At 43.8% G+C, this 26357-nt stretch overlaps 1 protein-coding gene and 1 long non-coding RNA gene across 6 annotated transcripts in view; one reads left to right on the forward strand and one right to left on the reverse strand.

Annotated features, from left to right (window-relative positions):
* Positions 1 to 26357, reverse strand: part of TSPAN4 (tetraspanin 4) — a 719066-nt gene that overhangs the window by 59217 nt on the left and 633492 nt on the right. The gene's annotated exons all lie outside the window — the stretch shown is intronic.
* The window catches only part of LOC130276915 (uncharacterized), a 73336-nt gene that overhangs the window by 1792 nt on the left and 45187 nt on the right, over positions 1 to 26357 (forward strand). The window contains exon 2 of the long non-coding RNA XR_008845295.1: positions 1133 to 1183. This is a non-coding gene — a long non-coding RNA (uncharacterized LOC130276915). The remainder of the gene's footprint in view (positions 1 to 1132; positions 1184 to 26357) is intronic.

The raw sequence follows: 26357 nt of genomic DNA on the forward strand, positions 1-26357 counted from the left end.
ATAGTACCTTGTATTTTATGTATGATTTTATGATGCACTTGAATAAAGATTATTCACTATTTTTGTATTCAAATCAGTATACTGGTATCTTCTTTTGTTGGTGTAGTTAGTTCATGATAGGATCCAGTTTACGCAATTGCCTGTTAGCCAATTGTGTTTGTTCAGTGACAATGGGGGAGAATGTGGCAGGGGGAATGTGATATGGGGGGGGGGGGGAGAAAGTGGGGAATGTGACTGGGGGGGCGAGATGTGATATGGGGGGGGGGAATGTGACATGGGGGAGAATGTGATATGGGGGGTGACATGTGATATGGGGGGAGAGAATGTGGCAGGGGAGGGGGAATGTGATATGGGGGGAGAATGTGGGGAATGTTACTGGGGGGGTGAGATGTGATATGGGGAGAAATGTGACATGGGGGAGAATGTGATATGGGGGGTGAGATGTGATATGGGGGGAGAGAATGTGGGAGGGGGAGTGTGACAGGGGGAGGGGGAATGTGACAGGGGGGAGAATGTGGCAGGGGGAGGGGGAATGTGACATGGGGGAGAATGTGGCAGGGGGAGGGGGAATGTGATATGGGGGGAGAATGTGGGGAATGTGACTGGGGGTGAGATGTGATATGGGGGGGGGAAATGTGACATGGGGGAGAATGTGATATGGGGGGTGAGATGTTATATGGGGGGGAGAGAATGTGGGAGGGGGAGTGTGACAGGGGGAGGGGGTGAATGTGACAGGAGAGAATGTGACAGGGGAGAGGGGAATGTGACATAGGGGGAAAAGTGATGGGAGAAGATGTGACCATGAGTGGAGAATGTGACAGGGGAGATAGAAATTAAATGGGGAGATGTGAAATGGGCGGTCTCCATAAAATGGGTGGATAGTTGTAAAATGGAGGAGATTGGACATGAAATGGGGGGATTTCACCATTTATTTATTATATCGCATCGCATATCGAAATCGCAGTATTTAGGCCCATAATTGCAATCGCACATTTTCCCATATTGTGCAGCCCTACATATAAGTATACGAACCTGAGCGATTATTTCTCTTAACCATCAGCTATCTGTTAATAAAGAATACGTTTATACTGTATAATATTTTATTTACAACAAAACACTATTTCTGATGTAGGGTAAATAGGATGCACCCTTAGTTCCCAATGTACCACAGATTCTGAATAAGGTAAGGTATTATTCTCTTACTATGGTCTTGCTATATCCTAGTATGCTATTATGTGTTAAAGGGGTACTCTGGAGGGAAAAAATTTTTTTTTAACTGGTGACAGAAAGTTAAACAGATTTGTAAATTACTTCTATAAAAAAATATTAATCCTTCCAGTACTTATCAGCTGCGGTATAATACAGAGGAAGTTCTTTAATTTTTGAATTTCTTTCCAGTCTGTCCACAGTGCTCTCTGCTGACAACTCTGTCCAGGAACTGTCCAGAGCAAGAAAGGTTTGCTATGGGAAATTGTTCCTGTTCTGTAAACAGTGACATGGACAGAGGTGTCAGCAGAGAGCACCATGGTCAGACAGAAAAGAAATTCAAAAAGAAATGAACTTCCTCTGTGTTATACAGCAGCTGATAAGTACTGGAAGGATTAAGATTTTTAAATAGAAGTAATTTACAATTCTGTTTAACTTTTTGGCACCAGTTGATTTAAAAAAAAAAAAAAAAAAAAAGTTTTCCACAGGAGTACCCCTTTAAGAAGGCTGCAATTCAAAGCACTATTTCATCTTCCATTTCCCACACACAAAGGTTTTTGGCATTCAGCTCTGCTATTTAGTCCTATCAATTGTATGCATAGGTGAGCATGCCCCAGGCTGTCACGGTAAGCTGAAGGGCCCGTCTAAAACAAACAGCTGCTGAGAATTATACAGAATAGACCGAGCACAGCTCAACAGGCCGGTGAACCTGGAGGCGAGGGATTGCTGTCATAAACAACACGCACTTTAAATCTGACTAAACACTAAACACACATCCAAAACCCTGCGGCACCATCCCTTATGAGACATAAGGAGAACACTCATGCACAGTGAGGGGAAGCTGTGGGTTTTATACAGAGGCAGTCTTGCACTCCAACACACAGTTCACTTTAATATAGTATATATATATATATATATATATATATATATATATATATATATATATAAAGAGAGAGAGAGAGAGAGTATATATATATATATATAAATATATATATATATATATATTTTTTTTTTTTATAGTAATTTTTTATTGAAGTTTTACAAATATACAAACAATGGCGAAGGAAATTGCAATATAAATCTGAACAGAAAGCGCAAAAGCGCCAGGAAGCGTCATGACAATAATAACCTTGTCAAAAATACTAGTAATAGCATGAGGAACATTAAAGACACAATGTATCAAGAGTCAAAAGCAGTGTCCCCATTATTAACTCGTTAGGTAGCTGTTAGGGCTCTGGGAAACCGTAAGTACATATTTTATACAAAACGTTTGAAAACATTTATATAAATCAGGTCCATGTACTATACAGATAGCCACAAGGAGTTCAGAGTGTGCCTGGTGTTCCCTTTTGCCACAATAAACACAAATTTATAGGAGGAGGCTCCCTATTTTTTCTGGTAGATAAGCCTCTGGCTACAGAAGAATACACATTCATATATCAGGCTTCATAAGACCAGGTACATAAATACTCCTGAATGCAAAAGTAAAAAGTCTAAAGACACAAACACAAAACAACTCCCATACAGTAGTTTTCTAAGTTTCATCTGCATGGAAAAAGCCAATGCTGCTCCCAGAGACTAAACAAACTTTAGGGGTTTTCAGCAGGTACAACTTACACTTCTAAGCCAAATATTTGTGAACATTGGGAAAACTGGATGTGATAACGGTTGGCCGAAAACTATACTCAATCTGCAGATTACTGCACCATTAGATCTATGTTTGTATTATTAGATAACATACATATACTAAACCAGTGAGGTTGCAGCACATTCTATTCATTGCCTGTCCGCTCCTCTGCATGTGGCATTGCTCAGCACAGGGCAGCATGGTAAAAACACACCTTCTCTCCCCATTCACAACGTTCAGAGCTAAATTTTTATGAGCATGGGGTGAAAAAAAGAGAAAGTGGATGGCCAAAAAAATGACCAACAGCAATTAAAGGTGCATGGGGATAGATTTTTGCGGTAAGTACTTACCGGTACTTTCATTGAAAAGATCAGTGGTATGGCTAGGATCATAAATTTTTCTTTCTTCTAGAGGACAGTGAATTTGCAAACTTTTTTCCCCATAGAGCATAATCTGGAAAATGTGTCCATACTATTGTTCTCTTTAATGAGAGTCTGTACGTCCCTCTCGTAGCATTTCTTTAATATATTCTTAATATAGCTGAAAGGCTGTTCTGCTATATTTGTTAACATTGATTTTTTTTCTTTTCCCGTCATATCCATTTTTGTCAAATAAACACTTCCAAGCAGTGGACGTGTAGATGAAAGGTGTGTAATGGTGCTATTAACAATATATAGCACCAACCCAACATAAAGAACACAAGAAGGATGCAAAACCAACATGGTCAACTTTACAGTATATGCATCATTAAGACACCCATACAAATGAACAGCTACAGCCCAGAGCAAGGGATCTCTGCACGACTAGTAGCGGCCAGAGCAGCGCAAGACCTGGGACAGAGAGACAAAATTCTCAGGTGAAAATTTGTGTTCCCCCACCTGTGACTCTCCAGTTGTTGTAGAACTATAGCTCCCATCATGACCTTCTGTCTGTGCATGATGGGAGCTGTAGTTTGCAACAGCTGGAGAGTCATAGTGGCTTCATGTGGAAGCACCGTTTCTGTAAACACAGTGACACCATTCATTGTGGGCACAGTGGCATCATTCATTGTGGGCACAGTGGCATCATTCATTGACAGGCCACAGTGGCATTCATTCTGTGGGCACAGTGGCATAATTCATTGAGAGGGCACGGTGGCATAATTTCTTCAGTGGGCACAATGGTATCATTCCTTCTGTGTGCATAGTTGCATCATTCTTTCTGTGGGCACAGTGGCATAATTCATTCCATGGGCACAGTGGCATTATTCATTGACAGGGCACAGTGGCATCATTAATTCTGTGTGCACAGTGGCATCATTCATTGTTTTAAGGGACACAGAGGTACAATTAGTCGGTACAGGCCACAGTGTTTGTCAAAATCATATTTGGGGCATAGTGTGTGTCAGTAATATACTAGGGGCATAGTGTGTGGCAGTAATATACCAGGGGCACATCATGTGGCAGTAATATACCAGGGGCATAGTGTGTGGCAGTAATATACCAGGGGCATAGTGTGTGGCAGTAATATACCAGGGGCACAGCATGTGGCAGTAATATACCAGGGGCACAGCTTGTGGCAATAATATACCAGGGACATAGTGTGTGGCAGTAATATACCAGGGGCACATCATGTGGCAGTAATATACCAGGGGCATAGTGTGTGGCAGTAATATACCAGGGGCATAGTGTGTGGCAGTAATATACCAGGGGCACAGCATGTGGCAGTAATATACCAGGGGCACAGCTTGTGGCAATAATATACCAGGGACATAGTGTGTGGCAGTAATATACCAGGGGCACATCATGTGGCAGTAATATACCAGGGGCATAGTGTGTGGCAGTAATATACCAGGGGCATAGTGTGTGGCAGTAATATACCAGGGGCACATCATGTGGCAGTAATATACCAGGGGCATAGTGTGTGGCAGTAATATACCAGGGGCACAGCATGTGGCAGTAATATACCAGGGGCACAGCATGTGGCAGTAATATACCAGGGGCATAGTGTGTGGCAGTAATATACCAGGGGCACAGCATGTGGCAGTAATATACCAGGGGCACAGCATGTGGCAGTAATATACCAGGGGCATAGTGTGTGGCAGTAATATACCAGGGGCACAGCATGTGGCAGTAATATACCAGGGGCACAGCATGTGGCAGTAATATACCAGGGGCATAGTGTGTGGCAGTAATATACCAGGGGCATAGTGTGGCAGTAATATACCAGGGGCTCAGCATGTGGCAGTAATATACTAGGGTCACAGTGTATGGCAGTACTATACCAGGAGTACAGCATGTGGCAGTATTATACTCAGGGGCACAATGTGTGGCAGCATTATATTCAGGTGGTATAGTGTGTGGTGTATTATATTCAAAACGTACAGTATGACAGTATACAATTCAGGGGGTACAGTGTGTGGCAGTATTATATTTAGAGGGTATATTATGAGGCAGTATTATATTTATAGGGTACAGTGCGTGGCAGTATTCAGTTTGACATATTTCCTTCATGGCACTAAGGCCACTAGGTGTGAACCAGGCCTTAGTGTTCAGCTCGGCCCCTTACCGGATTGCAGACATCGATAAGCGGACCCTCACTAAAAATAGTTGAGTACCCCTGCTCTAGATAAATGTCTAAGTAATGTGATACGTTATTAGTAAAGTCTAAGTTATTGTATTACATCTGCAAAAATACATCCTATAGTAGAGATTTTATTAAGACAATACAACATTTTTATTCCAAGGGTCATGTCAATACGTCTAGTATTTCAACAAATAAGCATGCATGAGGATTTTACTTCGAGGCTAACAAAGCCAACTAGTGAGAAGCCTGCTGTGCATCATTCTTCCATTAGGGGGCACAGGATATAGATGACTCGTGCTCAGTCAGCACTTCACATCTCGCTGTAACGGGGTTATGGATGCATGTTTAAAACATACAATTGTAAGTAGAGAGCCAGGGGTCCATTACATATAACATGAGGCCCACCCTCCTGGGTTTACTTGCTTTTCATATAGTCCTATATCAAGACAAACTCGCTAAAGGATGAGGGCAGCATAAACTGTAAGGAGGAGATCAAAACATATGCAGAGGAAACGTTGACCAGTTGCCCATAGCAACCAATCAGATCGCTTCTTTCATTTTTCAGAGGCTTTTTTTTGTGAAAGAAGCGAACTGATTGGTTGCTATGGGCAGCCGGTCAATATTTCCTCTGCACAGGTTTTAATAAATCTCCCCTCTAAATGTAGTCCTGATCTACCAAACTAGGTCCACATTGTGTGGAGACGGTTAACAAGAATGACCTATAACACACTCTACAAATATGTCTCTTATTTCATATTACTTCTCTCTATAACCACAAAGATTATACTATGGAGGCATATAGGGTCATTGTGGAGAGGACACCTATTGTATGAAACCATCTGCACTGGAAGCTGCTTACTGGAGCAAGGCCCATGTAGAAAGAACTTTTAGTGTGCGATGATGGTGATCCAGGCTGAAGTGCTGTCAATTATTCATGGAGGTCATTTCTAAGACAACCCAGAACGGCAAATGCATACTGCTGGCATATGTCAGACAGTCTTTCAGGTGGGTGCAACATACAGAGATGGTTTGGATCCTAGTTATCCATTCAGCACTTCAGAATCACATGGGGGCGTGAATATACTGCGCTCCACTTAAGGGCATCACTCTTCTAAGCACCCTAAGGGTGGGGACCCTAATTTTGTATTTCATATTACAATGAAGAAGACAAAATTTTTCCCACATAATAATCTATGATCAGTAGATTTAGACATATGATAAGAACCCCGGTAGGAATTCATGGAGGTTGAAATGGGATTCACATGTGGCAGATTTGGTGTAGAAATGTACATTTACCTGAATAGGGCTTGCAGAAATCTGTGTGCTTGCTGCCAAACCCACCCAACTCAAGGATTTCAGTTACATAAAATAATCAAGTGAAACAATAGCCGTACTTCTTATTGCAGTGCCATGTGCCAAACAATATGTCTGAATGGAGCTAAATGTAACAGAGCTGGGCTACATCATTAGGCATGGTTGTTAACACATACTAAATACATGAAAGGTACTCCTACTTAGAAGTGTGGCTATCTCAGCCTCAATGAAAGGTGACAGGTGCATAAAGTATAGCACACAGCTATGCAAAGAACATACGTGTATGGTAGTCTGGGGAAGGGGTTGCCCTTTTATGGGTGAGTGCCCCGATGGTGAAAAAAACTTAAAAAAAATCTCTATTGATATAAACACACTACAATACCAAAAATGGGCAACCCTTTCATTAAAATCTCCCACTTCTGAGACCCGATGCGATCAGAAGTTATTAAACAGGGGAGCGGGCGGCATGCTGTGCTCCCCTGCTATGTACGATGTACATTCAGGGTTATCCGCAGGTTTTGTTTTGAAATAGAAGCGCTGCAGTGGGAAAAGATATATAGAATCGCTGGGGGGGGGTATATATCTGGCCCCCACAGCGCTTCTATACATGTTCCCCCCCCCCCCCGTAGCGCATTTATATGTTCCTCCTCGCAGCGCTATTATAAGCCCCCGGCAGAACATATATATATATATATATATATATATATATATATATATATATATGTTCCTCCTTGTAGCGCTATAATAAGCCCCCGGCAGCGCATGTATATATATTCCTCCTCGCAGCGCTATTATAAGCCCCCGGCAGCGCATATATATGTTCCTCCTCGCAGCGCTATAAGCCCCTGGCAGCACTATGAATGAAAAGTGTTCTACAGCAGCGCATCTGGCCGGCGCTTGTCATTTATAGTACTGCAGCGGCATCTGTATATAGATGCGCTGCAGGGGTCAGACATCCATATGTCTGGCTCGCACAGCGCTTCTGTAATCAAATGCCTCTGCAGCGCTATGTATGAAAAGTATTCTACAGCAGCGCATTGCGCCGGCCAAATGCGCTGCTGTAGAACACTTTTCATTCATAGCGCTGCCGGGGGCTTATGATAGCACTGCGAGGAGGAACATATATATGCGCTGCGGTGGTAACATATAACTGCGCTGCGGAGGGGAACATATATATGCGCTGCGGTGGTAACATATAACTGCGCTGCAGAGGGGAAGATATATAAATGCACTGTGGGGGCCAAATATATAACAAACCCCCCCCCCCCCCCCCAGCTTTCCCCACCGCAGTGCTTCTATTTGAAAACCCCGCAGAGAACCCCGAATGGATCCTCAGTACCGGCCATTCAGACGGGGAATTTAAAAATGAAAGATTGTACATCGCAGGAGAGCGCAGCATGCTGCCCGCTCCCCTGTTTAATAACTTCTGATCGAACCGGGTCTCAGAAGTGAGATCCGGAGCGATCAGTCCCTCATCCTTTGTACTACAACCCCCATCAGCTACCGGCAGACTTCCATCATGAAAACAAGTCTGTTCCATGATGGGAGAAGTAGTAGTCCCTCAGCACTGCAGGAGTCTGCGGATGTCACCTCTTCTGAGCATGCTCAGAAGTAATAACAGATATTATAAACCAGGTGCAAACCGATGACATAAAGGGCTCATCCGTTTGCCATAGACTTCAATGTTAAAAATAACGGCCGTTAACTTACCCGTTTCTTGTGACTGAAGAAAAATTAGTGCATGTGCCGTTTTTTCTTCCGTCACAATTAACGTCCGTTATTCGTGACAAGCCATAACGGGTCATAACGGATAATCAAAAAATCGCATAGACTTGAATGGGATTTTGTAACGGACGTTTAAAGGGTACCTCTTATCAAAAAAAACTTTTGATATATTATAGATTAATGTATGCAGAATAACTTTCCAATAGCATGTTATTAAAAAATATGCTTCTTTCTATTTAATTTTCCACTTTGAAAAAATGACCACTAGGGGTCTCCCTACCAGTCCTTTTTTTTATAGATTTCAGACTCATGCAGGAGTCCTAAATCTCAGACTGCAGCCGGAACACAGACAAACTCAGCACTGCTCATTGCCAGGGAGCAGTGCTGTGCTTGTCTGTGTCCCAGCTGCAGTCTGAGATTTAGGACTCCTGCATGAGTCTGAAATCTATAAAAAAGGACTGGTAGGGAGACCCCTAGTGGTCATTTTTTCAAAGTGGAAAATTAAATAGAAAGAAGCATATTTTTTAATAACATGCTATTGGAAAGTTATTCTGCATACATTAATATATGTTACACCTAGCGCTCCGGGTCCCTGCTCCTCCCCGGAGCGCTCACGGCGTCTCTCTCCCTGCAGCGCCCCGGTCGGTCCCGCTGACCGGGAGCGCTGCACTGATATGGCCGTCGGGGATGCGATTCGCACAGCGGGACGCGCCCGCTCACGAATCGCATCCCAAGTCACTTACCCGTCCCGGTCCCCTGCTGTCATGTGCTGGCGCGCGCAGCTCCGCTCTCTAGGGCGCGCGCGCGCCAGCTCTCTGAGACTTAAAGGGCCAGTGCACCAATGATTGGTGCCTGGCCCAATTAGCTTAATTGGCTTCCACCTGCTCCCTGGCTATATCTGCTCACTGCCCCTGCACTCCCTTGCCGGATCTTGTTGCCTTGTGCCAGTGAAAGCGTTTAGTGTTGTCCAAAGCCTGTGTTACCTGAACTCCTGCTATCCATCTTGACTACGAACCTTGCCGCCTGCCCCGACCTTCTGCTACGTCTGACCTTGCCTTTGCCTAGTCCTCCTGTCCCACGCCTTCTCAGCAGTCAGCGAGGTTGAGCGGTTGCTAGTGGATACGACCTGGTTGCTACTGCCGCAGCAAGACCATCCCGCTTTGCGGCGGGCTCTGGTGAACACCAGTAGCCTCTTAGAACCGGTCCACCAGCACGGTCCACGCCAATCCCTCGCTGACACAGAGGATCCACTACCTGTAAGCCGAATCGTGACAGTAGATCCGGCCATGGATCCCGCTGAGGTGCCGCTGCCAAGTCTCGCTGACCTTACCACGGTGGTCGCTCAGCAATCGCAGCAAATTGCCCAACAAGGACAGCAGCTGTCGCAGTTGACCGCCACGTTACAGCAACTTCTGCCTCTGCTACAGCAGCAACCATCTCCTCCGCCAGCTCCTGCACCTCCTCCGCAGCGAGTGGCCGCTCCTAGCCTCCGCTTGTCCCTGCCGGACAAATTTGATGGGGACTCTAGACTCTGCCGTGGATTTCTGTCTCAATGTTCCCTGCATATGGAGATGTTGTCGGACTTGTTTCCTACAGAACGGTCTAAGGTGGCGTTCGTAGTGAGCCTTCTTTCAGGAAAGGCCTTGTCTTGGGCCACACCGCTCTGGGACCGCAATGATCCTGCCACAGCCACAGTCCAGTCCTTCTTCGCTGAAGTCCGTAGTGTCTTCGAGGAACCAGCCCGAGCTTCTTCTGCCGAGACTGCCCTGCTGAACCTGGTCCAGGGTAATTCTTCAGTGGGCGAGTACGCCATCCAATTTCGTACTCTTGCTTCCGAATTATCATGGAATAACGAGGCTCTCTGCGCGACCTTTAAAAAAGGCCTATCCAGTAGCATCAAGGATGTGCTGGCCGCACGAGAGATTCCTGCAAACCTGCAAGAACTTATCCATTTGGCCACCCGCATTGACATGCGTTTTTCTGAGAGACATCAGGAGCTCCGCCAGGAAAAAGACTTAGATCTCTGGGCACCTCTCCCACAGCATCCTTTGCAATCTACGCCTGGGCCTCCCGCCAAGGAGGCCATGCAAGTGGATCGGTCTCGCCTGACCCAGGAAGAGAGGAATCGCCGTAGGGAAGAAAATCTTTGTCTGTACTGTGCCAGTACCGAGCATTTCTTGGTGGATTGCCCTATTCGTCCTCCACGTCTGGGAAACGCACGCACCCAGCTCACGTGGGTGTGGCGTCTCTTGGTTCAAAGTCTGCTTCTCCACGTCTCACGGTGCCCGTGCGGATTTCTCCTTCAGCCAATTCCTCCCTCTCAGCCGTGGCCTGCTTGGACTCTGGTGCCTCTGGGAATTTCATTTTGGAGTCTTTGGTGAATAAGTTCTGCATCCCGGTGACTCGTCTCGTCAAGCCGCTCTACATTTCCGCGGTCAACGGAGTTAGATTGGATTGCACCGTGCGTTACCGCACGGAACCCCTCTTAATGTGCATTGGACCCCACCACGAAAGGATTGAATTTTTCGTCCTCCCCAACTGCACCTCTGAGGTCCTCCTCGGTCTGCCATGGCTCCAGCTTCATTCTCCCACCCTTGACTGGACCTCCGGGGAGATCAAGAACTGGGACTCTGCTTGCCACAAGAAATGCCTCTCCCCCCCTCCCAGTCCCGTCAGGCAAGCCTCAGTGCCTCCTCATGGCCCCCGTCCTGGTGTCACCCTGCCCCGTGCCAAGCTTCACCCTCTGCCCTCCCTCCCCATTCCCACTCCTGCTGTACTGCCTGCCGTTGAGGAAACCCTCCATTCTTTCCAGGTGTCCTCGTCCCAGGTAAAGCAGTTGTCGGACAAAAAAAGGGGGAGACCTAAGGGGGGGGGGGGGTACTGTTACGCCGAGCGCTCCGGGTCCCTGCTCCTCCCCGGAGCGCTCACGGCGTCTCTCTCCCTGCAGCGCCCCGGTCGGTCCCGCTGACCGGGAGCGCTGCACTGATATGGCCGTCGGGGATGCGATTCGCACAGCGGGACGCGCCCGCTCGCGAATCGCATCCCAAGTCACTTACCCGTGCCGGTCCCCTGCTGTCATGTGCTGGCGCGCGCGGCTCCGCTCTCTAGGGCGTGCGCACGCCAGCTCTCTGAGACTTAAAGGGCCAGTGCACCAATGATTGGTGCCTGGCCCAATTAGCTTAATTGGCTTCCACCTGCTCCCTGGCTATATCTGCTCACTGCCCCTGTACTCCCTTGCCGGATCTTGTTGCCTTGTGCCAGTGAAAGCGTTTAGTGTTGTCCAAAGCCTGTGTTACCTGAACTCCTGCTATCCATCTTGACTACGAACCTTGCCGCCTACCCCGACCTTCTGCTACGTCTGACCTTGCCTCTGCCTAGTCCTTCTGTCCCACGCCTTCTCAGCAGTCAGCGAGGTTGAGCCGTTGCTAGTGGATACGACCTGGTTGCTACTGCCGCAGCAAGACCATCCCGCTTTGCGGCGGACTCTGGTGAACACCAGTAGCCTCTTAGAACCGGTCCACCAGCACGGTCCACGCCAATCCCTCGCTGACACAGAGGATCCACTACCTGTAAGCCGAATCGTGACAATATATAATATATCAAAAGTTTTTTTGATGAAAGGTACCCTTTAACATCCGTTTTTAAAGCTTGTCTAACGGACGTTTATAACGGATCTTTTAACGGATGAATTTTATAGTGTGAAAGCAGCCTAACTGTGGTCAGGAAAAAACAGAAACCTATATTTACACTCATTGCTTCTCCGCTTCCACTGCTGACTCCGTATCTGCCCCTTCTGTGCTGCACTTTCTTGTGTCTATTTCGGCATAGAGACTTTGCCACTTAGTAATTGCAGTGGTGTCCCATCTCCGTCACTGATTGCCTGAGTGAAAAGGTCATTTTACCAACATAAACAGGAAGTGCAACATAGCAAAGACCAGCACGGAGACAGCAGACAGATTGGAAATGGTTTTTCATAGTTGGTAGCTATGCTATGATGTATACAACGGACTGAAATGCTTCAGATTTGTTGGCAAATTTGATTTCCCTATTGAAGCTAAAGCGGGTAGTCTGGACAGTTATTTACTGTGTAACTGTGCTTAGAGCACAGATAAGTTGTAAAGAACTATACTTACTGTCTCGTGATTCGAGAGCATGTTCCTCGGCAATAACAAAACAAAAAAACTACTGGCATCGCTGTTCAATGATGGCAGCCATGATGACAGTAGTACGGCACATGTCCAATGAGGCCACCGACAATGAAGGACTAAGGCACCCACTGGAGATTATGCATTGTATCAGCATAGCATCAGTGAGGTAAGTAAAGGTTTTTAGGTTTACATTTTATTACATTTGATCCTCCTATTTCTTCATGGGGTGCATAACTCTTTGACATTCATGAACAGAGCAGTCAGCTATGCTGTTCAAAACCAATGCATCCCACAAAAAGGCAATATACCATTCAGGCAATATTTGTCTATAGTCCTGGCAAAAGTTTTGAGAGTAACACCAATTTAGCAAAAAGAAAAATTGCAAAGTCATTCCTTAATCAAAAAGACATTTTCCACTGAATTCCAGCTCAGCCACAAAATAACCTGCTAATATAATTTCAAAGGTCTTCTCCTTAGCTCAGGAGAAATTTTTAACAAGGAGCTAATATCACAGTCATGCTGACTACATTATAAGACAAGGGGATGATGCTTGATATCATAGTCTTCTTCCATTAACCATGGTTACCTATAAGAAAAGACGTGCATCCATCATTGCTTTGCCTCAAAAAGGCCTTACAGGCAAGGACATTGCTGCTTATAAGATCATCCTAAATCAACCATTTACCAGATCATCAAGAACTTCAAAGACTTCAAGGGGTTCAATTGCTGTAGAGAAGCTTCAGGGCACCCAAGAAAGTCCAGCCAGTGCTAAAGAGGGTTCAGCTATGAGATTGGTTTAACACCAGTACAGAGCTTGCACAGAAATGGCAGCAGGCAGCTGTCAGTGATTCTGAATGCACAGTGAGGTGAAGACTTTTGGAGGCTGGCCTGGTGTCAAGAAGGCTGCAAAGAAGCCACTTCTCTCCAAGAAAAACAACAGGAAAACACTGGGATCCTGCAGTAAATAAAATGATTGGACGGCAGAAGACTGGGGTAGAGTTATTTTTTCTGATGAAGACTGTTCGGGACACCTAGAAGAATGATTGTCCAGAGAAGAAAAGGAGCTCTATCATGAGTCCTGTGTCATGCCAACAGTAAAGCATCCTGAGACCATTCATATGTGAGGTTGCTTTTACTCCAAGGGAGTGGGCTCACTCACAATTTTGCCTCAGAACACTGTCATGAATTAAGAATAGTCTCTATATATCATCCTGGAGCAACTTCTCCCAAAGATCCAGGAATAGTTTGAACAATGAACAAACAATGAACACTGCTTTTATCATGTCACAGGCTAAACTGATAACTATGTGCTTTAGTAAACAAAACTATTTTTTGGGTCCAAATCTCCATCCCATTGGGAACCTGTAATGAATCCTCAAAAAGCGGGTGCACATATTGAAAGACATAAATGGTGATAAACTCCAAGCAGTGATTAGGTAAGAATGGACTGTCACCAGTCAGGATTTGGCCCAGAAGCTGATATCCAGCACGGCAGGGTGAATTACAGAAGTCTTAAAAAAGAAGGGTCAGCACTGAATACGGTATTTGCATAAGGTTTATGTTTTTGTCAATAAAAGTTTACACATTTAATAAATGCTTCTAATTGTGCTTAGAAACCATATACTGTAATTGTATTTGTACTATAGAAACATCTGAATAAAAGATCTGAAAACACTGAAGCAGAACACTTTGCGAAAACTAAATTTGTGTCCGTCTCCAAACTCAATCTGAATATATGGAGAGTACTTCATGACATCTACCTATAACACACTGTGAACATAGTGTAAACCTGGGTAGAAGTATGGACATTATTGGCTTTAGCCACAATAGACTGTGAAGTCAGAACAAAATACTAATAGGTGTGAAGCTTAGCTGCCACCCCAGTTACACAGTTTCTCTCCAATGCTCAGTTTACATTTTCGGAGAACAGTACAGGCCGCGCTTTAGTTAAATGTTATGCTTTTACAGAAATCAGCTGGTAATTACCTAATGAAGAAAAGTGAAGTGATCCTGGGTATTAATAGTAATGTGGCGCAGTAAATTGCACCCGCGTTCCTGAGAGGCTAATTGGATATTGTGGATTAGTGTGGGCACGAAGTGGACAGGTAGTCGTCAGCCGTGTAATTATTACATTTCGCTGCAGTGCAGACTGGCATCATCACAGCAGTGGGTTAGGCCTCAGCAGGTACTTTCATAGAATGATTTTTACTCCTGTATAGAGGTCAGGGCAGAGCTTTACTAGAGAACAGTGAGGGGTGAAGGCCATCTTACATTTCATCCTGAAATCTGTATCATCACACAGAAGGAGAATAATAGCTTTAACCATGGCCATGACCATGCGCTGTGACTAGAAAAGATTATGGCCCTCATTTACTAAGAAAATCGGGTTGTAAGTCTATGTTGCTTTCTTACCCGACTGCTTTTTCCCCCTGGTATTTATTATTATGTCGCATCCTGTTTGTCGCACGTGGGTTTTACATAGTTACATAGTTACATAGTTAGTACGGTCGAAAAAAGACATATGTCCATCAAGTTCAACCAGGGAATTAAGGGGTAGGGGTGTGGCGCGCTATTGGGGAAGGGATGAGATTTTATATTTCTTCATAAGCATTAATCTTATTTTGTTCCAGGAATGTATCTAATCCTGTTTTAAAGCTGTTAATTGTTCCTGCTGTGACCAGTTCCTGAGGTAGACCGTTCCATAAATTCACAGTCCTCACGGTAAAGAAGGCGTGTCGCCCCTTGAGACTAAACTTTTTTTTCTCCAGACGGAGGGAGTGCCCCCTCGTCCTTTGGGGGGGTTTAACCTGGAACAGTTTTTCTCCATATTTTTTGTATGGGCCATTAATATACTTATATACGTTTATCATATGTAGGTTTTGGTTTCCAACTCCTCTGAGCTGTCGGGAAAAAATCCACAACAATTCAACAAATTCGGGTTGGAAACCTTAATAAATACGTGGGAAAGCTCAGAAATGTCGGGTTACGCCCCTTTTTCGGGTTTGGGAGAATCCACATCGGGTCTGTCGGGAAAAAATGTCGCATAGTGTCGCAGACTGGCGCACGATGTCTGCGACATGGCGCAGACAAAGATGCGCCAAAAAAACCCGACAAAAGAGGTCGGGTTTAGAATAGTAAATGAGGGCCTATGAGTGGGGCAGTGTGGTGACAGAGCAGGGACCACTTTACATAACACAACCCTGGATGTATAGAAACCTGCTGCCAGCCTTCTATGTACATTAAGAAGAAAGAAATTAATTAATCTTGGCTTTCTTTAATGGAAATGCCGCTTATTGGTCTACGTATCTGTCGCTAGACGACTTCAAGATCTCTTCTTACTGCCTGAATGGAAACATCGCTGTCCTGATCATCCAATGAAAACATCGCTGTCCTGATCATCCAATGGACACAATTGGGTAGTTAGAAGAAAGGGCATTAAAGGGGTACTCCGGTGGAAAACTTTTTTTTTTTTTTTTTAAATCAACTAGTGCAAACAGATTTGTAAATTACTTCTATTAAAAAAATCTTAATCCTTCCAGTACTTTTAAGGGTCTGTATACTACTGACAGAATGGTTTTCTTTTTGGAACACAGAGCTCTCTGCTGATATCATGACCACAGTGCTCTCTGCTGACATCTCTGTCCATTTTAGGAACTGTCCAGAGTAGGAGAAAATCCCCATAGCAAACATATGCTGCTCTGGACAGTTCCTAAAATGTACAGAGATGTCAGCAGAGAGCACTGTGCTCATGATGTCAGCAGAGAGCTCTGTGTTCCAAAAAGAAAACCATTTCCTCTGTAGTATACAGACCCTAAAAAGTACTGGAAAGATTAAGATTTTTTAATAGAAGTAATTTACAAATCTGTTTAACTTTCTGGCACCAGTTGATTTAAAAATAAAAGTTTTCTACGGTAGTACCCCTTTAATATATTCTAACGTGTTGTGCCTAGGGTTGCCACGTGGCCAGTATTTTTATATTAGAAATACCGGCAATGCAGTGCTTGGTATATATATATATATATATACTATACCAGTGTTTCCCAACCAGAGCGCCTCCAGCTGTTGCAAAACTACAACTTCCAGCATGCCCGGACAGCCATTGGCTGTCTGGGAATTATAGGAGTTGTAATTCAGCAACAGCGAGCCTCCAGTTTAGCAACAGCTGGAGTCTCGCTGTTCCTAAACTACAACTCCCATCATGGGAGTTGTAGTTTAGCAACAGCTGAAGGCACCCAGTTTCTAAACTACAACCCCCATAATGGGAGTTGGAGTTTAGCAACAGCTGGAGGCACCCTGAGGGGATTAAGTAATCAGTTTAGACAGCTTTTTTCGTCTAAATTTGTTGTAGGAAAAGTCGCAGGCTGGCTCTGTGTGTCTTTTTCTGTGAAATTTCATTTAGACCGTTTACATTTCCTGACCATGAAGTGTTCTTATTTAGATCTCCTTGTGCAGCGGTCACTAATTTATCATGTGCAACTTTTTGTGAAAAGTCTCAAAAAAATCGCACAGGCCAGATTTAGCAGTTATTACAGGGTAGGTCAACCCTACCCTATATAATTCTATGCGACAATTGAAATAAGGTCCATGCGACATTTAATACAATTGTGGCATGGCCGCCACTCTCTGCGACATTTAAGGTAGAACAGTTCTGTGGTCATTCAGCAAAGTCTGTGTGCCATTTGATGAAATTGTTTCACGACCGCAACTAATTCTGCAACTTTTCAGCAAGAAAGCCAGCAAAGGACAAAGTACAGATCTGATAAATCCCCCTCCCTGTTCATAAACAACAACTCCCATCATGTGAGTGGTAGTTTAGCAACAGCTGGATACACCCTGTTCCTAAACTACAACTCCTATTATGGGACCAAAAATCAGCAGTCCTGGACTTTGGTGTAAATCTAAAAAAAAAAATACCATTCACCATACTAATGCCCAATATGTTGTTGTTGTTTTTTTTGTTTACATTTTTATTTATAAATGGGAAAAGGGGGTGATTTAAATCTGTATGAGGGGAGGGGCTTATGCCTGTATAGATTTTTAAGGGTGAAAAACAGAACCTCTTTTAAGGTCCTCAAACGCATAGAAAATATGTTGCCTGGACCCACCTATTTTAGCGGGACTGGCTGTCTGTCTAATGTGTATGATGAACAGATATGGGAGAGAAGGATCGGACATGTTGGCTTTCAATTGCCCGAGTTTTATTCTTGGAGAAATAAGCTGCTCCCAGACTCATCTGATCCTCCTCCTTCCATTCAGAGCACATGAATGGTAAACTGAGCCAAACATTCTGTTCTTTATAGGGATCGGGAGACTTTTAGGCCGGATTCACAGGGAAGAATGTCTGCACTGAATTCTGCATGAATTTATAGCCCATTCACTTCAATGGAATTCTGCTGTGTTGTAGTGATGGGACAGCGGAAGTGTATTGGCTATAAATTCATGCAGAATTCAGCGCAGAAATTCTTCCCTGTGAATCTGTCCTTATTAGAACAGGCCAGGTAGGTCTTGTGTTGAGAAGTCTCTGGGGAAGACTTATCAAAACCTGTCCAGAGGAAAAGTTGCTGAGTTGCCTATAGCAACCAATCAGATCGCTTCTTACACTTTTGAAAAGGCCTCTGAAAAATTCAAGAAGCGATCCGATTGGTTGCTATGGGTTAACTCAGCAACTTTTCCTCTGGACAGGTTTTGATAAATCTCCCCCTATATGTTCATCATTAAAATATCTCCATTCAGATAACCGGAAGTGATACCAGCTACAAAAATGTTGTGTACATACTTTCACTATTATACAGTTCTATATGCAAAGTGCACAATTTCCAGCTCTGGACCCCTCATCCAGGCATCTTGTGTCCTTCTACAGGCAGTTTATGTGCAGGTTGTTTATTATATTTTATATTGGGATTTAAGGGCTCCCTGTGTCAGGTTGATCGCATGTGAACTCTAACACCCCCCCCCCCCATAAGGCGATTAGCTCCATGTCTGGGGATTTTCCTTATTTACCAGGTTGATCCTATTGAAGATAATAGATAATTGGTGGGGATAATGGGATCATCCTGTCTGTACAGAGGCTCCAATTGCAATCTATTGTGTGCATAACATTGTGAGCAGGCTAGGCTCTCATTGTGAGGTAGCTGTGAATAAAGGATGGACTTTAGGATCTCTATAGGAAGGATGTGAGTTGCCAGTGGTAAATCACTACTATAAAACCCTCAGTCATTATCTCCAACACCTTACCTCACCCCCTCCCTTCCTTCTTTCCCACTCTCGGAATAGAAACAAATCAATGCTCCCTTTTTTATTCCTGTCCCTGAAGAGGGGGCAACCTTGAAATGTTCTTCCCTGACAACAAACAACCCATCAGCCATGAGCCTGGTTCACACTGCGGAGAATGGTTCTGCAGATTAGAGGTCTACGGGACCTACTCAACACATGGATCAGCCCCCAAAGCCTTCCATGAGCCTGTTTCTTCACACATTTCCCCTGCAGTATGCCTGTCAGCATATCTCCTATTGTTCTCAATGCTGCTAATCTTCATTCTTTATGATATCCTCTACAGAGAGAACAAGCTGAGCGCTTACACAGACAGATATTCTCAGTGCAATTACTTTCGCTTTTATCAACAATCAGGTAGTAAAAAAAAAAAGAAAAAAATTTGTTGGCGTAACTATATGAATAAAAATATTCATCCAAACTGCAATGTGTCCAAGTGGAGATTGTTTAACCTGATGAATTGTTTTTATTTTTAATTTTTTTGCTAATTCAGCTACCGTATATACTCTAGTATAAGCCGACCCGAATATAAGCCGAGGCCCCTAATTGCACCCCAAAATCCCAGGAAAAGCTATTGACTCGAGTATAAGCCTAGGGTGGGAAATACATCATCCCCCCCTGTCATCATCCAGACCCCCGTCATTAACATCATCATCATCATCATCAACCTGTCATCATCCAGACCCTCATCATCATCACCCTGTCATCATCCCCTTGTCATCATCCCACACCCCCCCTTCATCATGCCCTTGTCATCATCCCCTTATCATCATCCCCTTGTCATCATCCCCACCCCCCTTCATCATCCCCTTGTCATCATCCCACACACCCCCTTCATCATCCCCTTGTCATCATCCTCTTGTGAACTATCCGCCCTCAGTGGTCTTCAACCTGCGGACCTCCAGAGGTTTCAAAACTACAACTCCCAGCAAGCCCGGGCAGCCATCGGCTGTCCGGGCTTGCTGGGAGTTGTAGTTTTGAAACCTCTGGAGGTCCGCAGGTTGAAGACCACTGCGGCCTTCGACATCATCCAGCCCCCTCTCACCCCCTTTAGTTCTGTACAGTACTCGCCTCCACTCGGCGCTGGTCCGGTGCTGCAGGACTGTCCGGTGGGGAGCTTGTCTGGTGGGATAGTGGTTCCGGGCTGCTATCTTCACCGGGGGCGCCTCTTCTCCGCGCTTCGGGCCCAGAATAGAGGCGTTGCCTTGACGATGACGCAGAAGGACGTTGGTAATGAACGTACCTCTGCGTCGTCGTCAAGGCAACGTGACTATTCTGGGGCCAGGCCCGAAGCGCTTAGAAGAGGCCTCCCCGGGGCTGGATGATGTCGAAGGCCACAGTGGTCTTCAACCTGCGGACCTCCAGAGGTTTCAAAACTACAACTCCCAGCAAGCCCGGACAGCCGATGGCTGCCCGGGCTTGCTGGGAGTTGTAGTTTTGAAACCTCTGGAGGTCCGCAGGTTGAAGACCACTGCGGGTGGAGAGCTCACTCGAGTATAAGCCGAGGGGGGTGTTTTCAGCACGAAAAATCGTGCTGAAAAACTCGGCTTATACTCGAGTATATACGGTAATCTAATAGAAAACAAGTATTTGGAACAAAGCATTTCTTCCTGACTCATTCTACCAGTATCAATCAGGATGTATGAAAGAATCATTTGTGTTGGATGCCCTCAAAGCAGGATGAGAAAAGAAAAAACAATGGTGACACCACAAGAGACTACAACATTCACATGAATATACCCTTACACTGTTCAGTAAGGTGACATTTTATTGTTTGCGTGACTATTTACAATTGGTCTTAGAAGTAACTATACAATCTGTGTCTACATGAGTTGATTTTGATGTTGCAATGAAGTTGTAATTGTAGTCACGCGATAATAAGTATGGATGGGTGAATTAAATGACCTTACTAGCAAACAATGCATTTACATACAGTGATGTGCGGCTCTTACACTACAGCTGTGCTTGCTACCATCCACTGGAGAGTTGTGAGTGGCTGAGTGTAAAAGGTTTGCTTAATGCATAATGAGTATATCAGGTACTGGAGAGTTTTGGAAAAAAAAAATCTAATGCATACACTAAGGTGTTAAAAGTGTCAAGGGTTAATATTTCTTGCCTTCCTCTTCTGGCAAATGAAAAGACCTTATATTACAACCTCTTAGTTAGTCTGTCCCTCAGCTCTTCTCTTACAGAGGAGACACATAAAGTGTTCTTAGGTACTGCTGAGCATACATTACATATAAGTCCCTATTTCTAAGTTTTCTTCCTGTCTGCGCTGTGATGTTCTGCTATATTACAGTCTCTGAGAGGGAGGGCTTTATACTGCAAGAGAGCAGGAGATGAACAAGAGCCTCTCTGTATTACATCAATCTTTTGTGGGCCTTTGGTCATGTCAGGGCTGCCTTTCTGCCATGTCAGGAGGACTTCCCCGGATGTGTCTTTCTGAGTATTGTGTCACAGATTGCCACCAAAAAGTGAGTAAATGAAGTCTACATTTCCACCATGCACCACAGTGAACCAATCTGTAAAGATGCTCATCCAGCAGTTTCAGTAATTTTGGACTGAGTACTTTAGAACCAGACAGCATGGATCTCCTATATATGCACATACATCTGTAGCTCCCAAAAATTACTAAACTTACCCAAGCTGCTATGAAGGGACAGTGACCAAAGCTTTATTCTCCTGACTCATTGGAATTGCGAAAGTAGTTCAGTAAAGTTTACAAATCGTTCCACAAGATCCTATTGTTCAGGGGTCTCACACTGACAAAAGGTTGTGGGTCACTGAGGAACATTGGGTCAGCTCTATAAAAAGAAAATTGTTTTGGGCCACCAAAAATGGAGGTCTTGTGAAACTTAGCTATTATTATTATTTAAAGGAAAAAAAACAAAAACACATTTGATATCTGTTGGTGTTTTTTTTTTTTTAATAATAATATTTAAAGCAAATTTTTATGGCACATTCATTTTTGGCAGCTCAAAAACCATTTTGTCAAATGGTAGGCATTGTTGATGCCGGTTTAGTCCCATATAATACTGCATCCCAATTTAACCTCTTGAGGACGCAGGGCGTACCAGTATATAACGTGGGGCTAATAAAAGTCAGGACCCTGTGCTAATAGCGTGCGGCACCGATGGTTGTGCCGCGCGCTATTAACCCTTTAGACGCGGCATTCAAAGTTGATTGGCGCATCTAAAGTAACAAAAATAAACTCCCGGCAGCTCAGTCGGGCTGATCGGGACCATCGAGGTGAAATCTCGATGTCCCGATCAGCTAGAATGCAAGCAGAGGGTGCCTTACCTGCGTCCGATCGGCGATTGATTGCTCTAAGCCTGAAATACAGGCTTGATCAACCAACCCGTCGATAACACTGATCATTGCCATGTTAATGCATGGTAGTGATCTGTGTAGCAGATCAATATGTGCAGTGTTATAGCCACTAGAGGGGGCTATAACACTGCAAAAAAAAGTGTGGAAAAAAGTTAAGATCATTTAACCCCTTAAGGACTCAGCCCATTTTGGCCTTAAGGACTCAGACAATTTAATTTTTACGTTTTCATTTTTTCCTCCTCGCCTTCTAAAAATCATAACTCTTTTATATTTTCATCCACAGACTAGTATGAGGGCTTGTTTTTTGCGCGACCAGTTGTCCTTTGTAATGACATCACTCATTATATCATAAAATGTATGGCGCAACCAAAAAACACTATTTTTGTGGGGAAATTAAAACGAAAAACGCAATTTTGCTAATTTTGGAAGGTTTTGTTTTCACGCCGTACAATTTCTGGTAAAAATGACATGTGTTCTTTATTCTGAGGGTCAATACGATTAAAATGATACCCATTATTACGTACTTTTATATTATTGTTGCGCTTAAAAAAAATCACAAACTTTTTAACCAAATTAGTACGTTTATAATCCCTTTATTTTGATGACCTATAACTTTTTTATTTTTCCGTATAAGCGGCGGTATGGGGGCTCATTTTTTGCGCCATGATCTGTACTTTTTTTTGATACCACATTTGCATATAAAAAACTTTTAATACATTTTTTATAATTTTTTTTTTAATAAAATGTATTAAAAAGTAGGAATTTTGTACTTTTTAAATTTTTTTTCGTTCACGACGTTCACCGTACGGGATCATTAACATTTTATTTTAATAGTTCGGACATTTACGCACGCGGCGATACCAAATATGTCTATAAAAAATGTTTTTTACGCTTTTTGGGGGTAAAATAGGAAAAAACGGACGTTTTACTTTTTTATTGGGGGAGGGGATTTTTCACTTTTTTTTTTACTTTTACTTTTACATTTTTTTACATTTTTTTTTACACTTGAATAGTCCCCATAGGGGACTATTCATAGCAATACCATGATTGCTAATACTGATCTGTTCTATGTATAGGACATAGAACAGATCAGTATTATCGGTCATCTCCTGCTCTGGTCTGCTCGATCACAGACCAGAGCAGGAGACGCCGGGAGCCGCACGGAGGAAGGAGAGGGGACCTCCGTGCGGCGTTATGAATGATCGGATCCCCGCAGCAGCGCTGCGGGCGATCCGATCGTTCATTTTAATCGCGAACTGCCGCAGATGCCGGGATCTGTATTGATCCCGGCACCTGAGGGGTTAATGGCGGACGCCCGCGAGATCGCGGGCGTCGGCCATTGCCGGCGGGTCCCTGGCTGCGATCAGCAGCCGGGATCAGCCGCGCATGACACGGGCATCGCTCCGATGCCCGCGGTTATGCTTAGGACGTAAATGTACGTCCTGGTGTGTTAAGTACCACCTCACCAGGACGTACATTTACGTCCTGCGTCCTTAAGGGGTTAAAGGAAATCTGTCATCAGAATCACCCGCACTAAACCTGATACACAGGCTTGTAGTGCGGGTGATCCTGATTAAAATGCTCCTTACCTGGTTAAAAATGGTTCAGCGGTTCTTAAGATATCTATATCTTTAGTTTTCTGTTATTCCCTGGCTTGGGACTCAGTGGGAGGTGTTATCATCTCGGACTCGGCCACACATCATTCTAGCTGGGCGGAGCTGCCTCCCGGCTCATGAATATTCATGAAGTTATCCACACAAATATATCTATATATAACCTGCTTGTTCCTTCAGTTTGTGAATAAAAACACCCTCCGTCCCTCCCTTCCTCCCACCCCCAGCTTTTCACTCATGCAGCCCGTCTTCTTACTTGTATAGGGCCGCTGCTCGAGTGAAGCCGGGGGGAGAACGCCACTTCCGGGTGTACGGAACGCGGCGCATGCGCGGCCCTCCCCACCAGACCGAGAAAAAGGAGTTAGACCACGAGGATAAGTTCATGAATATTCATGAGCCGGGCGGCAGCTTCGCCCAGCTAGAATGATGTGTGGCCGAGTCCGAGATGATAACACCTCCCACTGAGTCCCAAGCCAGGGAATAACAGAAAACTAAAAATATAGATATCTTAAGAACCGCTGAACCATTTTTAACCAGGTAAGGAGCGTTTTAATCAGGATCACCCGCACTACAAACCTGTGTAACAGGTTTAGTGCGGGTGATTCTGATGACAGATTTCCTTTAACCCCTTCCCTAAAAAGTAATAATCACCCCCTTTTCCCATAAAAAAAAAAACTGTGTACATAAAAATAAACATATGTCATATCGCCGCATGTGGAAATGTCCGAACTATAAAAATATATCGTTAATTAAACTGCACGGTCAATGGCGTACGCGCAAAAAAATTTTTATATAATGAAAAAATGAATAAAAAGTGATCAGAAAGTCCAATCAATACAGAAATGGTACCGATAAAAACTTCAGATCACGGTGCAAAAAATGAGCCCTCATACCGCCCCATACGCTGAAAAATAAAAAGTTATAGGGGTCAGAAGATGACAATTTTAACCCCTTAAGGACGCAGGACGTAAATGTACGTCCTGGTGCGGTGGTACTTAACGCACCAGGACGTACATTTACGTCCTAAGCATAACCGCGGGCATCGGAGCGATGCCCGTGTCATGCGCGGCTGATCCCGGCTGCTGATCGCAGCCAGGGACCCGCAGGCAATGGCCGACGCCCGCGATCTCGCGGGCATCCGCCATTAACCCCTCAGGTGCCGGGATCAATACAGATCCCGGCATCTGCGGCAGTGCGCAATTTGAATGAATGATCGGATCGCCCGCAGCGCTGCTGCGGGGATCCGATCATTCATAACGCCGCACGGAGCAGACCAGAGCAGGAGATGACCGATAATACTGATCTGTTCTATGTCCTATACATAGAACAGATCAGTATTAGCAATCATGGTATTGCTATGAATAGTCCCCTATGGGGACTATTCAAGTGTAAAAAAAAAAAGTAAAAAAATGTAAAAGTAAAAAAAAAAGTGAAAAATCCCCTCCCCCAATAAAAAAGTAAAATGTCAGTTTTTTCCTATTTTACCCCCAAAAAGCGCAAAAATTTTTTTTCATAGACATATTTGGTATCGGTGCGTAAATGTCCGAACTATTAAAATAAAATGTTAATGATTCCGTCGGCGTGAACGGAAAAAAAAAATGTCCAAAATTCCTACTTTTTTAATACATTTTATTTAAAAAAATTATAAAAAATTTATTAAAAGCTTTTTATATGCAAATGTGGTATCAAAAAAAAGTACAGATCATGGCGCAAAAAATGAGCCCCCATACCGCCGCTTATACGGAAAAATAAAAAAGTTATAGGTCATCAAAATAAAGGGATTATAAACGTACTAATTTGGTTAAAAAGTTTGTGATTTTTTTTAAGCGCAACAATAATATAAAAGTATCTAATAATGGGTATCATTTTAATCGTATTGACCCTCAGAATAAAGAACACATGTCATTTTTACCATAAATTGTACGGCGTGAAAACGAAACCTTCCAAAATAAGCAAAATTGCATTTTTCGTTTTAATTTCCCCACAAAAATAGTGTTTTTTGGTTGCGCCATACATTTTATGAAATAATGAGTGATGTCATTACAAAGGACAACTGGTCGCGCAAAAAACAAGCCCTCATACTAGTCTGTGGATGAAAATATAAAAGAGTTATGATTTTTAGAAGGCGAGGAGGAAAAAATGAAAACGTAAAAATTAAATTGTCTGAGTCCTTAAGGCCAAAATGGGCTGAGTCCTTAAGGGGTTAAACGTATAAATTTTCCTGCATGTAGTTATGATTTTTTTCAGAAGTAATACAAAATCAAACCTATATAAGTAGGGTATCATTTTAACCGTATGGACCTACAAAATAAAGAGAAGGTGTCATTTTTATCGAAAAAAATGCACTGCTTAGAAATCGCCGTGGATATTTGGGTAAAATTACTAATGTCACTGCAAAGTTGAATTAGTGGCACAAAAAAAATAAGCCATTATATGGAATGTTAGGTGCAAAATTGAAAGTGTTATGATTTTTAGAAGGTGATGAGGAAAAAATGAAAATGCAAAAACGGAAAAAACCTTAAGGGGTTAAAATAAACTCTTGTATACTATTCCATAGCT

Source organism: Hyla sarda, chromosome 6 (assembly GCF_029499605.1).
Source record: "Hyla sarda isolate aHylSar1 chromosome 6, aHylSar1.hap1, whole genome shotgun sequence".
Classification (NCBI taxonomy): Eukaryota; Metazoa; Chordata; class Amphibia; order Anura; family Hylidae; genus Hyla; species Hyla sarda.